General features: G+C 44.3%; 1 protein-coding gene across 3 annotated transcripts in view; it reads left to right on the top strand.

Moving 5' to 3' along the window:
* The window catches only part of LOC125331430 (contactin-4), a 273,122-nt gene that overhangs the window by 31,412 nt on the left and 224,720 nt on the right, over positions 1-16,990 (top strand). For all 3 annotated transcript variants that reach the window (XM_048315396.1, XM_048315394.1, XM_048315395.1), the window contains exon 2: positions 4,437-4,481. The gene's annotated coding sequence lies outside the window, so the exon portion shown is untranslated. The remainder of the gene's footprint in view (positions 1-4,436; positions 4,482-16,990) is intronic.

Below are 16,990 nucleotides of genomic sequence, written 5' to 3'. Positions count from 1 at the left end.
AGAGTTTGAGATATTTAATTTTTGCACTTTTTTTGGTTAGAATAAGTCACAGGAGTTCCCTATTTTGACAGCATTTTGCTTGGAAGTTAAAGCCCTTCAGCCCCTGGGAGAGCTGTGCTGGGGATTAGGCTGCTGGAATTTTTTCTTCAGGAGATAGATGACACTTGCAGAATGATTTTGGCTGACTCACTAAAGAGTGTTTAAATGCACAGGAAATGCTTCTGTACATGGGATTTATATTTCAGCTCCAGAAAACTGCGTCTGTTCCTTTGAGCTCCCATAATCAATCCATTGTGTGGATAACACTGCTGGAATTGGTGAGCAGGAGGAAAGCCAGGGATGCTGGGGAAGGGCTGGGCTGCAGCTGGGGGATGGTGCTGATCCAGGTGGTAAAAATTCAGGGTTAACATCCTCTGGCTTTGTTTTGAGAAGCAGCAGAGCCAGGAGTAGGGCAGAGCTGGGTGGGCATGGATTTTGTCCAAGGAATGTCCTCCAGGAGCAGGAATAGGGATGGCAGCAGAGCAGCTGCAGGCAGCAGCTTCCGTCCTGAGGGCTGCTGGAAATGAAGATAAGCAAGAGCAGGTTCAAATGCACTCGATTATTTATTAACATTTATTAATAAGCCCGTAGTGCACAGGATTGTGGTTCTCGTGTTCCTTTAGCTTAAGTGAAGAATGTTGTGTGGAAGGTTTGGAAGTTCATATTGGAAAACAGGAGAAGGAAAAGCTCTTTACAGTGCATGGGGAGGTTGAGATAAAGACAAATCTGCAGTCTGAAGGCTCCTGGAGTGTCTAATTTGAGACTGGAATGAAGCAGAGATGCAAAATCTCATAGTTTTTTTTTATTTAATCCTTCTTAAAAACAGTGAATTTGGAAGTCAGGACAAGTCTGTGGTTTGGCAGGCAATGCAAAACAGTGCCAGAGGAGGCTGTTTCCATAAACCTAAACCCAGAACGGAGCCAGGGACAGTAAAAAGATGAAAATAATCAGCAAATGAGTTGTTGTTGTTGTGTGCTTGAAGTGACCAAGGGAGAATTTTGGGTTGAGGAGTCCCAGCCTGATGCTCAGCTGTGTTCCTGTCCTGGGTCAGGCTTGATCTCCTGCCCCAGGGAAACACCATCACCCCTCTCTGCAGCCTCGCCTCCAGGAGCTCTGAGGAAAGGTGCATTAGGAATGGCAGGATCTGCATACTGTGCTAATAAACTTCCAGGTGGGAAATGCACCTCAGGTTTCTCTGGGAGTGCTGCCTTCAGCCCAGCCTGCATTAGTTTGTGTCAATATAAACTCGCAGTGTAATGTATGGATTTCTGCTGGCAGCAGATGAGAGATCAGCACTTCTCTAGGCTCTCATCAGTGCTCCCTGTTGCCAGCTCCCAAAGAACTGCCTCCACAAAAAAAAGTGGAATTTTTCTGTGCAAATACACAGTATTACTGTGAAATGAATCCTCTCTATTTTTATTTTCTCTCCTTAAGTCATTTTTTTTTTTCCCCTTGAAGAATGTGCTGTTCCTTTACATGAAATGAGGCTTGCACAAACCCGGGTTTCTTTTTAGGTTTTTTTGGAAGTTACAGCTTCAAGAATGACTGCAGTGGTGACTGGGGAGCTGCACTAAAAGAGTGTTGTTGCCTTTTCCTTTGGAGACAACTTCCTCGCCGTGTTCTGAAGTTTTTTTCAAAGCCTTCTGTTGACAAGGGATGCAGAAAATACTGAACCTGCTAAATTCAGTTTTTAGTGTGCTGTCTTCCACAGTGTCACCTGAGGGAGGAGCACAGTCTGTTCCCCTCAGTCCCTGTTCCAGGTTGTTTTTCACTTGGGATGAAGGCGTGTGTTTGAATTCCTGGAAAGCTGTGGCCAAACCCTCCAGGCTAGGGGAGGTTTATTATTCAGTAAAATTGCTTGGGCACTGCTGATATCTGAGGGGAATGTCATTTAAATGCTCTAGGTTTTCCAGCCTGAAAATTCAGGTTCAGTGGTGCTGGTGAGGAAAATGTACAATTAATTTAATCACCATCTCCAACACAGGATTTTGAAGGTGGGAAAAGCCCTCTGAGATGAGTCCAAACATTAACCCAGCACTGCCAGGTCATGGCCTGAGCACCAGACCCACAGGTTTTATGAAGAATATCTTGCAATTCCTGTGGGGTGAAAGCAGCACATTCTGAATGTGCCTCCTCCCTGGTTTGAGTCAATACCTCTCTGCCAAGGCAGAGTGCTTCAAGAAATTGTCCATAAAAGCGTTCCTGTTGTTGGAACCATGGAATTTCTGAAGGATTTGAGTAGGTACGTGCTGCTGGCTTGATCTGCTAAGCAGACAGGATCAGGATGTAGAGGTTTTTCAACCAGTCACCTGCTCCTTCTACCCCAAAATGATGAAGCATCCAAAGTACTCGATGGGCGTATGGGAGATGAGGTTTGTGCTTGAGTGAGTACCCACCCAACATGAGCAGCTCCAGCAGCAGAAAGCAGTAATGAGCCTCGTAGTAACTGCACTCGCTAGGGGTGTGGGGGAAGAGAAGAACGGAGACTTGATCCAGAGTCTCCCACATAAGTTCCAAAAAAAGCCACCCGGGCCTGGTTCTGCACGCAGGCCTGGCGGGGATGGAGAAACAAAAGCCCAGAGCGCGGTGAAGTGCAGCTCTGAGGGCTGTGTGTGGCAGGTGCTCTATGAGACACTTCTTGTGCCTGGCTCCGTGTGCCCACGGGAGTTCAGGGGTACTTGGGAGCTGCGTGGGCTCAAAATCTCTCTGTGCTGAGGAGATCAGGCTTCCCAGAGTCAAACACTGCAGGGATTTTTTCTTTGTTTTCAGCAACCACAGCTTCAGAGGTGTCTAAAAATATGTAGCGACGTTGGTGTTGGAGCGTTGCTTAACTTGTGTGAGTTGTTCTCCCAAACTTTCCCTGACTGAAGTGATGAGTTGAACAGTTACAGTAAATAGAGTAATATTTTGATTGGTACAAAACCTTTCGTTTCTTCTTGATGTCTAATTAGTGTAGCTCTGAATGTCAAATATTTACCCGCTCTCCCCAGCGCTGTGCTCACTTCAGTGGGGCTCCATCTGGCTCTGCCTGCCTCGAGCCTGTTTTTATATGGAAAAGCTTTCCCAGACCAAGGGCTGGTGCTGGATCCCACCTGTTCCTCTCCAGGTCTCCTGAACTAGAAGGGAGCTCTTCCCTCTAGGACATCCAGGTGGAAAATAGAGCTGTGCAAACCAGAGGGATCTGGTCCGTGAGTGGAACTCTCAGGTTGGGAGATGTCAGACCCACGGCCTTGCTAAAAGCTGCTGATGGATGGGAGTGGTACATCCATGATACATGAAGGCAAAATATCCCTTTAGACTACCAGGGATGCAATTCCCCGGTACAGAATGTGGTGTAGAAGCCTTTTGTATCCACAGAATGCCAGACTGGTTTGGGTTGGAAAGGAGTTTAAAGATCATCCCATCCCACCCCTGCCATGGGCAGGGACACCTCCCACTGTCCCAGGCTGCTCCAAGCCCCGTCCAGCCTGGCCTTGGACACTTCCAGAGATCCAGGGGCAGCCACAGCTTCTCAGGGAATTCCATCCCAGCCCCTCACCACCCTCACAGGGAGGAATTTCTTCTCAATATCTGATTTTCAGGGATTCCCTGGGACTTCAGTAGCAACTGCATTACAGGAGCAGGGGTGTGCTCTGGTCATGACTTCCTCATATCTAATTGGAATCCAAGCTACAGCCCAGGAAATGGGTGCTTATCTTCAGGCAAAATGTCAGGCTTCATTTTCTGCCTCTCTTATCTGGGATGTGTTGATACTGCAAAAAAAAAAGCTTGTATTTCCTTATATTATATTATTTTTGCTGCATTTCTGGTGCTCGCTGAATTCTGGCTTCATAAACATCATCTCCATCTGCCATATGTTCTCTGTGTGCCCCATCCCCAGCTACCAAACATGCGAAGCTCTATGATTAAAGCATGTACTGAACAAGCTTCCCTTTTTTCCAATTTTTTAAAATGTTATTAGCATGTGGTTTAGGTGATTTAATGGGAAATGGCTCTGCTTCAGCCTTTTTTGTGGGGTTTAGGTTGGTTTGTTGCTGGCTGAGAGCTGCACTGAGTTATCAGTGAAAGTTCCAGCCTTTAGTGAAGTCGGAGGTGGAAAACACAAGGTTTGAGTAGTCCCAGGTGGAAAGGCTGAACCCCCAGGGTGTGGGGAATGGAGCATCAAGGCTGGTGGGGGTTTTGGAGAAGAGCCCTCATGGATGGGGGGGAGCTGAGTCAAGCAGTGGAAAAGGATCTGAACAGGTTACTGCTTTTGTCTCGTGGCACTTTGAAAATAGCAAATCAAAGTAATCCAAGGCGGCCTCTTTCTCTGCAAAACAAATTAACTACAACAAGAATTAATTTAGCGTTGTAAAACATCAGTATAACCGACTTTGCATTTGAATTTCTCCTTTCAGGTATTGGAAATTTGACTGAAGTCTGCATATCATGCGCTGGAGAAGGTAACAATTCTTTCATCCTAATTCTGATGTGTTGGTGTTAATTTGAATGTCAGAATCTTCTTTGCACTGTTTGTGCTGTAAAGAATCTGCCCTGGAGTTTCTCTGTGCCCTGGCAGGGGGTTTCGATTTTTCCTTTTTAAAAGAATATATAAGCGTGCATTTAAGTTCTTAGGGGTGTATACGTTGCATTTATGCAATTCTACAATGGAAGGCTTGTGGAAAATGTGGAACAGTTTGCCTACAGCTATTACTGTAAATGGAAAATTGTAATTTATATATATTTAGCAGGATATATGGAAGTTATAGAATGAATCTTTTATGAAAGGATATTGATATCTTGTTATCAGTAATGATTCAGGGTTTTTTTTCTGGTTAGGCTCTTATTGTTCTTTCAAGAGATTTTCAAAATTGGTGTTTAATTAATCATTGAATGATTGGCTCTGCAGTTGAATTAGTCAAAATACCTGTGTTGTTTCTGAAACTCAAATTTTCTTAATGGCCTCTCAGTTTGAATGTCAAAGGGAATCAATATTGTTAGTGGAGAGGTGGGTTTTGTTCTATAGAACCTGAAATTATCTTGAGGGGGTTTTTTCCAACGTGCTTTTAAGCATGAATTATGTTGTTTCCAAAGGAGAACAAGATGTTTTCAGAGCTTGAAGTTATTTGAAAAATAAGCCATGTCTCAGTTTCAGATGTTATTACTGTGTCTGTTCAGAGAGACTACAGATGGTTTCTGACAAAAATATTTAATTTCTTAATTCTTGGGAGTTTCTCCGTGGTCCTGGGTGGTGTTCACAATGAAAACTGAAGATGGAGGTCAAGTAAATATTCAGCCTGGCTCTTTTGGAATGTGCTATCTTGGTTGTGAGGTTTTCAAAGACAGCATGATAAATTCTGTGATAGATCACTTCCTAGTCTTTCTAGTGGTCTGAAAGGAAAAGCTTATTTCTTAATATAAAAGATAACTTTGAATAATGGACTCCTCATCCCTTTGGACAGTACTCCTAAATTAGCCTCAGAGCTCCTTCTCAGGTGAAATCTCATTTTCAGGTTCCCCACAGTAAAAAGGAGATGCTGATCCCCATTTCATGTGGGAAGTGTTTTCAATCTGCTGATGAAAAGTACTTCTGAAGAGTTAGGCAACCTTGATTAATTGAGCCTGAATAAGAAGTGCAGGATCAAATCTCAGGATATTATTTTTAGGCTGCAGCCTTGTGTTCTGCATTCCAAATCCTTAAATGCCAGTTTGATAGGAAGTGCGAAGGACTGGAGCAGACAGTTCTGTGCACGCTGGTAATGGCTTGCAAATGCTGACACCACCCCAGACAGGAGGGTGGAAATTGCTTTCTGTTTACAGAGCCACCTAAATATATTGGGTAAACACTCCTCATTAGTGGGGATGTGACTGGAATTTGGGTTAAATGCCTCCATTCTGGCATTGGGAGTGAAGGGGGATTTGAAATAAAAGCTGGTGTGGGGAAGCTCTTGGTGAATGTGAACTGTTCAAAGGTCAGCGATGCGCTGTGGGATGTTTAGGTCTGGGAATGGCACCACAAGGCAAAATTGGGCTCTTGGGGAGTGGGAACAGCCATGTCATCCAAGCTGCTGAGATGTCCTGAGCAGTGAACTCTGTGTGTCTGAAGTCTGCCCCTGCCCCAGTGGCAGCCAGCCTTGGGATCCAGTGTCGTGCTCTCAAAGAGCAAGCACAGCGTGTTTTTTAGGGGAGAGTGGTCACACACTCTGCTGTACTTGACAAAATGACACATTTCGGGACTGCAGATTCAGCTTTTATACATATTTCATCTCTGGGGGAGGACAGGAGTTTCTATCCCACGCTCCTCAGCAGCACGTGGGCCTTGCTGAGTCAAAGCCAGGCCCTCCCTGAGGAAGCCAAGTTTGGGCTTTTGCTTCTGGGCTTGTGACTCAAAACTGGCTGTGGTTGACCAAAGTGAGTCCAGAAGTGGGGATTTGAAAGGAAACATTTGTGCATTGTGGTGGTATAACTACAGAATTCTACTTGATTACCTGTCAAGCTAATTAAAACAGTGATAGGCCAACAGTCCTCTTCAAGTTTGTAGCATCTGGGCTTTGTATTCCACAACCAGGCTTGGAGTGTAATTTTAATTAGAATTATTACCAGCAGACAATGTACAGCTGTGCTGGAGAAATGTCCTAAAACTGAATGTGTTGGGTGAGAGCTCTGGAAAAGGAGATTCTGATGAAGAGAGTCTGAAAAGCAGCTGGTTTTAGGGCATGGTTTGACAAGATTGGGACAGGTTTTGAGCACTGGCAGCTTCCCCTTTGCCTGGTGTGTGACTGTGTCTGGCAGCTCTTGGCTGCTTGGCTCTGCCGCTCATTCCAGGTGGGAACAGGCTCAGCTGGAAGTGCTGGGGGTCAGTGTGTAAGAGGATTACTTGGATAGACACTTCACCGCCTCCAACATGGAATTTTTAGATCCCTCCTTCAAAGACAAGGGTTGGTTGTGATCTCCAGGCATCCTTCTGCTTCCCAGGGTCCCTGTCTTCCTTCCCTGGCTCCTCATTGTCAGATGTGGCTGCCACCATGTCCTCCTACTCTTTTCCTAATCCTCTGAAAATCGGCTGTGTCCTTTCTTCCCTACTTTATTATCTCCCGCTTCCCTCCCAGCCTGATTCCCTTCTCCCGCTTTTCACCTTCTGTGCCTCTCTGCCACCCCTTCCCTTGGCCACTTCCTTCTCCCCTTATCAGCTGGGTTCCTCGTGCCACCCAAAAAACCCCACAAATTAAAGCAGAATCAGTTGTTTTAAAGTAGTTTGATAACCTGAATCACCAAAACTGCCATTTTATGGTGGTTTAGGTTGTGTTTGTCAGAGGATGAGCTGTGAAGTTGGAGCTGAAAGACAACATCCTAATTTGCAGCAGAGTGAAATGGCAACTTTTTGGTAGAAGCTGGATTGTAATTAATTATTGCAGAGTCTGCGTTTTGCTCGAGATTTGGGGTATTTGGGTTTGGTTTTTTCCTAATGCTTTGAGTAATATTTAGGTTGGAGTCCTCATGCCTTGCCTTTTCACCTTAAGATCACAATGAATATTTGAACAAAACTTAGGATAAAGTTGTGTTCAGTCACAGGTGCCTGGCCACATCTTTTCCTTGCATTTTGGAAGATTTTGGAAGAACAGGAAATTACCAGGTAACAGCTCAAGGGATGTGCCTCATTCCAGCATTTCAGAGTATTTCCTTTCAGAATATGTGTGAGATGTGTTGTCTGTGTTCCCTGAGCAGGAATATGGGGCTGAAATGACCCCAAGGAATGTCTGGTGAGGCAGCAGGGCTGTTAATTCTGAAATCTGACACGAGGAATACTTTGGTACAAAGCAAGTCTGCCCTTCTGCACTTGTTTGATATTGTAAAAGAGATTATTGTGGCCTTACAAGAAGGTTAAGATGTCGTGAAGTTTAATATACTCTGGAAATAGTCCTGTTAAAGCCACTGCTGCTCGTGATTGATGAGGCAGGTTATGATGGGAGCTCTAAATCTTGTGTTTGTGTGTGCAAATTGCTATTTCCCAGCCTTTTCAAGGTTGCCAACTTTATCTTGTGGTACAGCCCATATTTAAGGATTTCATGTTGAATTAGCCTTTGATTAAGGGCAAAGGAGCTTTGATGATAAAATGCCACTGCCAGTGGTTCTGTGGACCGGCTTGGAATAACTTATCAGTCACTCTCCATGACTGAGGACATGTTGTGGACATGAGGGTCACCCTTTGAGGATTAATTTTTCTGACACAAACAGCTCATGGCTGTTGGATGATTATGGTCAGAAGCAATTATGGTGTTTTTAAACTGTTCATTACTGCAATAAAGAGTTGCTAGGCTGAGTTTTAAGCCTCTGCTTAAATAGCTGGGTCAAGATGTGTCAGCCTGGGTTCCAAGGTGTTATTGAATGATAGGAGTTGCTGAGAGTTCTGGCACAGGTGGGTCCTGGCAGTTTGTTTTCCCTATTATTTTTTTTCCTGTTAATGGAATTTCTGCACCTTTTAGGTGAGTAACTCAAATAGCCAGCTGGCACTTCTGTGGAGTCCCCTGCAAATGGCAAATATCTATTTTCCAGGTATTCTGAAGAGCATTTCACACCTGGCTTAGGTTCCAGGTGTCACTGCCTGTTTCTGATCCTCTGGGCTCCAGGTTTCCATTTCTCTGTCTCCTTTTTTAATTCCTGCAACGCTGTCATCAGGTGAGCTGAGAGAGAGAATGGACCCAGTACGGTGTGAGGACTTCTCATGGCTGGAAAAGTGGTGGAGCCTGGAAGCCAAAGCGTGTCTGAGATAAATTCCTGTTTAATAAAAAAAGGGAGAGCCCCAAACACCAAAGCTATGGGTACCTGCTGTCACAAGCGCTGCTTGAAAGGAATGAGAAACTGTCTTATGGAGGGATTAGTGCAGTGAGGAATAAACTGCTGAATCACTGGCAGCAAGGAAGAAATAGAGAGTCGAGAGGCTCTGGAAAAAAATAAAATGGCTGCTGCAATTCAATTAAAATCACAGTAGGATTTGCTGTTGGAGATGGAACATCCGTCATCCCGGATCTTGTGGTGCCTGCTGCCTCAAGGGGTGCTTAAGTGAGTGTAGAGCTCCTGAAAAATGCCAGAGTGACAGTGCTGCAGTAGGAGAGTCCCCATTTCCTCCCAGACAGATGTGTTTTCCCCTGCACACCTCGGAGTTTGGATTGCTGCTCACTCTTCAGGCATTGACACTTTTTCATAGATTATCTGAGGCAAGAGTTGTACTTTATCCTACAGGCTGGAAGAGGAAGACCCTGTGGGAATGCTGCCTGGGCATTATTTTTTCCTTCAAATTATTTGGATTATTTCATAATTTTAGTTATTTAAGGATGTGCTTGTGAGGGGCTGAGGGGCTTGAACAGCCTCCACTTGTGTCATCACTGATGTCCACGGTGCAAATCCAAAAAATCATCCCTAAAAGCAGCTCTGTCCTCAAGTGAAGGACAGTGTCAGGTTGGAGATGGTGGGATTTTAGTCAGATTCAATGCCACCATTTTACTTGGCTTTCAGTGAGTGTTTCTTGCTGCAGGTGGGACGGGAGGAATGGCCATGCCTCTGACCATTACTGAAATGGCTTCTTTGCTATCAAATCTTGCGTTAATTATTTGGAATGCCTTCAATGTGCCCTCAGCGATTTGAAATAGCATCAATTAACATTTAGGAAATTAATTTCTGACTCCTGGAATATTAAACATTTACTTTACAGATGGAAATGAGGTGTACTGACTGTGCATCTCTCGTGCCCCTTAACCCATGTCCTCATAAGGCAAAAAATGCTAATTTGGCAAACATGGAGGTTTGTTTGGGTGCTGGAATTGTGGCACATGGAATTATTGCTGCCAGGTTTGATACTGCACCAGTGCCATTGAATTCTTTGCTCAGATTCAACGCCAGGTTGGATGGGGCTTGGAGCAGCCTGGGACAGTGGAAGGTGTCCTTGCCCATGGTGGGGTGGAACTGGATGAGATTTAAGGTCCTTTCCAATCCCAAACCATTCTGGGATTCTGTGATACTGAGAAATGTGGCTAAAAATTAGGTAATCCCAAACTAAAGCAATGTCTGGATGAAATACCTGATGCTGTCAGGCCCTCATGGTGCACTGTGGCACACTTTGATTTTACTCCTCCTTTTTAAAAGATCTGCTATCTCGAAATAAACAACTCAAACAGAAATGAAGGTTCTTCAGGAAATCTGTAATGAGGATTATTAATCTTTGCTTTGCAGATTAAAATATTCAGTCTAATCTTTGCTAGAACTGATTTTGTCACCCTTTTGATTATCAGTAAAAATATTATAGAAGTGATTCTGCAGAAAGGTGATGGAATGTGACTCGCTCAAGAAGTGTTTCCCTGCTCTGTCTTTATGTTGGTTTTAGGTGGAACTTTGCATCCCTTGCCTCTCTGGAAGTGTTTGGTACGTGGCTGCATTGCTTCAAAGGATCCATCTGCCAACTGAAGGAAGGAGAAATATTCCTTAGGGTCAATTTTGAAGTTTGGTTTTTCTTTGAATTTTGAGTCTTAATTTCCTAGGATCACAGTTATCCTTATTGAGAAGGAAAAGAAGCTGGGTTTGGTTTGTTTAATTCATTCAAACTGATCATTGTTCCTGTTTGGACCATTTTAAGAGCAACACCTTTACCTCCTTACTTGGAAATACATTTTTGCTTTGATTTCTCTTAATACTCTTTTAAAATGGTTAATCTTCACATACCCTGGTCCAAGTGCTGGTGGTTTTTGTTGAATTTGGAAGGGTGATGTAGTACAACTGCCCTGCTCAAAGTTTACTAGTAAAATGTTATTTTAGTACTTACTGAGTGGCAGCTGTCCTCAATACACCATGTGGCATAAAGAAGGAATTGGAATGTGACTCACTTTTTGTCTCCAGTCTGTAATTCCTTCTGCTCTATTCTCACCACATCAGCTCCCTCGCCACTTCTAAATCCTTTAGGAGTTATCCCGTGAGTCTCGCGGCTGCTATTTTCATTCCTCTTCACACGAAACAACTCCTGGCCATCAGTTCTTTCCTGTGTCCCTCTTCCTATTGGATCTGTGCTTTCCTTTGTGCTCCTGACTCCTTGCCAGCTCTGAGCATGAGGAGTTGTGTGGTGCTTGTCCCTCCTGGAATCCGTGTATTTCAAGAGTTTAACTGCCCGCTGTTGGAATTTCCAGAACGTGGAGCCATACAGGCAGTAAACTGCATTTCATGCACTGCTGAAGTTAATGGGGATTTGGATCAGCTTTGTGGTGCCCTATTTCAAAGTAGTTTAAAAATCTTCTATTTCCTCATTTTCCTCTTAATCTTCGCTCCTCTCATTCCACAAGAATTATCACAATTCTACTGTCTCACCTGCTTTGATACAGGAGATCTTATCCTCAGCCCAGTCCTTGAAGTCTTTTTTCTTCCACAGGAAGCAGACAGGGGAAAAAAAAAACCTGTTTTCATGCTGAACAGATGTGTCCTGATTTTCTTTTGTTTTTATTTAGGTTTTGCCACAGTTTGTTATCCTAGAATGAAAACACCTCATAAGAGGCTAATGATTGGAGCTACCTCTGGGGTTTTTTTCCCTTTAAAATGTCACTAGAGCATCTCTTTGACTTTTTCTTGGTGACTTCTTTGGCAGCACTGAAGCTGCAGTGGGTTGTGCTTTGTTACACTCCTGGAACTCGAGCCCCCACTATTGACAAACTCATATTGGTAATCCCTTTTGATACAGCTACAGGAATATATTGTTCATCATTTCTTTTTATGCATCAAGATCTTAAACTGTCTCATCTTCTGAATTCAAGCGTTCCAAGTGCCTTGGGTGTTCTTGGGAGCACCTCACTCCAATGTCAGTAGATGGAAGATGAGGAAGATTGGTCAATGAGGGGGAAATTCTTCCCTGTGAGGATGGGGAGGCCCTGGCACAGAGGAACTGTGGCTGCCCCTGGATCCCTGGCAGTGCCCAAGGCCAGGCTGGACATTGGGGCTTGGAGCAGCCTGGGACAGTGGGAGGTGTCCCTGCCCATGGCAGGGGGTGGCACTGGATGGGCTTTAAAGTCCCTTCCAACCCAGACCTTTCTGCAGGTGTTGTAGAGATGCTGTTACCTGATTACATTTCACCTCCTGATTTTTAATTAATTGTTTTAGTCTGAACTCTATTTCAAACCAAGGTGTAAGTGGTTTATTTCAGAGGGTCTCTGCCCATATTTCTGTTCTGAGGTGTGAACCCGGGCTCTCTGCTGAGAGTCCCCAGCAGCCTGGGGTCATGAGGCAGCATCGCCAGCAACCTCAGCCAGGAGCTGTGCTGTTTCTGTCTGGGTAGAGAATTGCTCAGCTCTGGAAGTTGCTGTGGTTTGGAGCTGAGCTGTGGAGCTGGGCTCAGCCCCCTCCCCATGCTGTGCTCTGTGCCTGCAGTCCGAGCTCATCGTGTGTGGCCCTCAGACCCAGCGCGGGCTCACTGGCTTTGGGCTTTGCACAGGGGATCTCCCCAGGAGCTCCTGTCATCTCTGCTGCATTTCCATGTCTCAGTCTTCAGTGCTTCCTGCAACCTGCTGCAAGTCACAGATTACATTGTCTTTGCTGGTTATGCTGGCTCTGGCCAGGGATCTGCACTTGTGGAGTTGGGTTTGCTATTTCTCTTCTGAGACCTTTCCCCCCACCAGCCACCCTGTGTTTACCACCTGCATTTTAGAGATACATGTCAAGTATTTTTATAACCCTTTATACTGCATTTTCAACTTGGTTAATTGCACTAAAGTTGGCTTTCTGCAGTAACACAAAGTGCTTGCAGTCTTTTTTGTTCTGTTCCAGCCCGTAGCAGGAGAAATCACCACTTTCCAGATGACTTTCATTTCCCTTCCTAAGCCATTTTTGTGTAATTCCGCATTCCGATGCGCTCTCGGCACTAAAGCTCTTTATGCTGTGGTGTATTTTTAACTAATGATGTGTCACTGTACCAGCTTGGATTTTCTTGTATCTATTCTGTAAACAACTAAAGTTCCTTTTGAGGGGGAGGAGGAGGAGAAGAAACGGTGCCAGAGAGTTACAAGTTGTGTTCGTCTTCATGCGAGCAAAAGAGATCAGACTGGCCTAGGACCAAATTAATTAAATGTTCCATTTAGTGGAAGATGTCAGCGGGGAATAGATAATTCTTCCCATCTGAAGTGCTTGGCTGGTGGAGAAGAACAGCTCTGTGTGAGCAAGAGGCCTCTGAATGTTACACAAATGTCAAAGCAGGAGGAAAAGTTCTCAGGCTGAGCTTTTGCTGGGGAATGTTATCTCCCAGCTGGGTTTTCAGCTCCCACTTTGCCATTAAGAGGGGCAGCAGTAGCAGAGTGCTTGGGAATTACAGGAGCCAGGAGGACCAGAGCATCAAAGGGTACTCAGAGGAGTTATTCCTGTTAGTGGATTGCATTGCCAGGTCCAGGAAGGATGGGAGAACACGTGGATTTAGAGGATAAATGGATAGAGTAGCAGTTATATTTATATTTCATGAACTGCTAATTTGGCTATACAATGAAGAGAGAAGGGTAAAGGCCCTGGGATTAAAGGGACTTGGCCAAAGTCAAATAATGGATTGCCATGAAGGTTTTTTTACTCTTAGCAAAGTGTGGGAGGAGGCTGCAGCGCTCTCTTTCTATAATTTTCTGTCATAATTGAATATAGATGTAGTTTCTGAAACTTTATATACCCATAAAATCAGTTACCTGGAATATGTCTGTTAAACTGCAGTGCTGTCATCTCATGCGCTGCAGCAGGTAACTTTAATAACCATTTCCTGATGTAATACTGCCCTCTGCTTAAAGAATGCCAAACTTCATTGCAGAGTTGTACACTTAAACCAAAACATACCTGGGCAAAAATATGCGTGGTTTTTTTCCAGGATTTTGCATCATTTTGGGTTGGAAGGGATTTCTGGGATGCAAAATGTGAGCCCTCATTGGATATTGCAGGTGCACTGTATTGCAGGTGGATCATTTTACCCATCTGGATTCTTATTAGAGCTGTAAAAATAATGTGGTGGTTTTTTTTGTTTTTTTTTTTTTTTTGTTATTCTGCTCTAAAATGTTTATATAATAATTTAAACTTTCTTATAAGAGTTTTGAATAGAGGTTGTTAGGAAAAAGAGTTAAACTAATTCAGATATCCATGAAAATCAAAATGGCTCATTTTGATTAATCTGCTTGAAAGAAATGCCTGCAAGGTGAAAAATGATTTGTTTGTCATGTGAAGTGACTTAGTGCACTTCATCCTGCCACTGTACATCAGGCATGGCTTTGCTCAGAGCCCCTGTAAGCATATTTCATGTGGGACAGCAGTATCTTAAATTACTCTTCTCACAGAGGATGCAGGGAAGCAGTTCCCCATTTCTCTTGATTTCTTTATCAGTTTCTGCTCCACTTCACGGACAAAAGCTGGTTTACACTGGTGTTGGTTATCCACACAGCATTGCTTTATGTCAATATTTTGGTTGAGATTTAACTGTGCAAACCTGAGCACAGTTAAACCTTCCCAGGATTTGACCAACTTGATGTGGTCCCTGGTGCCCTCCGTGATGCTCTCAGCACTGGGGCAGCCAAAATTTGACAAAATAAATACGTGGGAGATGCCTCAAGTAGGTTATAAATGCAGAGAGAGGGGTTGAGGCAGAATCACACAGCACACAGATGTCTGGCAGGGTTTCTGCTTCCCAACATGAGCAAGAAATATCAGAGGCACAAATGTCATCACCAGGTTTGGGGCTTTTTTCTCCCAGTTCACGTCACTCTCAGCTTTCCTGATGGAGCCTCAAGTTGTGAGCACTCGGGCATGTCTCAGCCTTAGCCAAGGAATGAAACCAGCTGGGCTGGGGGAGATTAAAATGTTAACAAGAGAATAATCACGCTATTGAGTCCCTGACAGCTGTCTGACACCAAGGTAGCACCTCCTGCCCACAGAGGGGAAGGGGCTGCTCAGTGCAGGAGGAGGGTGAGATCACAGAGCCTCCATCATGTGGGAGAGATTTAAATTGGATATTGGGCAGGAATTGTTCCCTGTGAGGGTGGGCAGGCCCTGGCACAGGGTGCCCAGAGCAGCTATGGCTGTCCTTGGATCCCTGGCAGTGTCCAAGGCCAGGCTGGACACTGGGGCTTGGAGCAACCTGGGACAGTGGAAGGTGTCCCTGCTGATTCAGAATTCCTTTTTAAAAGTCTGGAGTTGGTGACACAGAGTGACAGAGTTAAAGCTCGGTGTTCTATATAAATGTTGGATGTGGTATGTTCTGCTTTATTAGGGAAATCTGTTTGGCATTCTGCTACACAGGAACTAATTGGGTCCATAGTGAGTGCATAAATTAGGGCTGCCTTATGCAGCACCACTAATTTATGCACATGGAGGTTTGAAAGTGTTCTAGGCATCTTGAGAAGAGTTGTGTGGTTTTGGTAAGTGAAAAAATGGCAAAATAACTAAAGAATGTACATTTATAGGAATCTCCTTCCCACAACATTCCATGCAATTGTACTATCAGTAAAACACTGAGGGATGTGTGAGGTATTTAAGGTCAAGAGTGTTCCAAGCTCCCATCTATCAGAGCTGACCAGATAATTCACAGTTTGTAATTACTGGGCTAATTTAGCATGATTTCCTTATAATGGAGTGTGTGAGGATTAATATCTTGTATTTTCAAAAGGAATTGGTGAACATTTGTCTCCATAAAGATACAAAGGAAAGCAGTGAGACATGAAAAGGTGTAGGGATAAGTGTGATGTGGATGTGGAAAGGATAATATGGAATTTGAGTGTGCCAAGCATATGAGGAGGATCACTAATGGAGACTGGGGCCGAAAGGTTGTTCCTTTCTTTATTTCCATTTAAGTGATACAAACCAAGTAAGATGCAAAGACTGCCAGGTTTGCAGTCTCGGTGGGATTTATTTGGGGTGCCCCAACTCCTCAGCACAGCCATGTTTGAGGCACTTTTTCTGCCTGGAAGCAGCGTTGTAGGTGGATTTGGAGCTTGCACACCAAGTTTCAGTGATAGCCTCCAAGGCATGCTGTTCTCCAGACTGATTCCAACTGGGGAATTAGTACTTCCATCATCTACGAGCACTCTTTTCTCCAAGAAGATGGTTTAGGCTTACAGAGGTGTTCTCAATATATAATAATAGTGTGTCTAGAACATACCTTTTAATTAAAACAAAGGAGCTTGAGAGGAATGAAATAAATCCACCTCTAAAATGAGTAAGTGCTCACAAGGTTTCCATTTAATCAATAGCAGTGTCGGCAGTGATTGCGAAAACTTGAGCGCAGCGTTTTAATCAGGGATGTTTTTCCTGGCACGGGGGCGGAAAATACACTGATTAATTAATTTCTATTCCTGGAACGAGCCAGCCTCCCGGCAGAGCTAACCTGAGCAGCTTGGTGACAGGGCAGCATGCACTGAAAATGTAAAAATGTAAGAGGTCCCCGAGTTGATGTCGTCAGAGCCGAGGCAGAACCCACGGCCGGGCCGGAGCTGATTAATGAGTCCAAAAGAACAAGTGGCAAAACTTGAGTGCTGGGAGAAGCTGGTGCTGCTTTTGATGTCGAGGGTTTATTGAACATTAGTTTTGCCTGGCTGGGAGCTATTTTATGACTTTCTTGAGGGGTGGTTTTGGTGCTGGGGCTGTGTTAGACTAGAGAGCTCTGCTGGTTGATTTGCATGGCAGGCTGGCTCCGCAGCCCGTCCTTGCTCAGCACAGGATCCTGCTTCGCTGTGCCCATGGGATACAGCCTTGTCCACATGAGATGGGAAAGGTAACCAGCTTCCTTCCAGGAGCTATCGATGCACTAGTTGCATATAATTAGGGATGTTAACAAGGGCATTATTGTGCTAATTATTATGCCTAATTACAAGGAAAAAAAACCCAGAAAATTTCATGGCCACTTTCTGCTAGACAGAACTTAGGCGCTTTCCAGAGACTAAATACATTAATTAATCTACTGTGCTTGTTTAAATAGAAGAATGTACTA

Source organism: Corvus hawaiiensis, chromosome 11 (assembly GCF_020740725.1).
Source record: "Corvus hawaiiensis isolate bCorHaw1 chromosome 11, bCorHaw1.pri.cur, whole genome shotgun sequence".
Classification (NCBI taxonomy): domain Eukaryota; kingdom Metazoa; phylum Chordata; class Aves; order Passeriformes; family Corvidae; genus Corvus; species Corvus hawaiiensis.
Note: the sequence above shows the minus strand (reverse complement) of the source record. Positions and strands in the feature narration are given on the sequence as shown.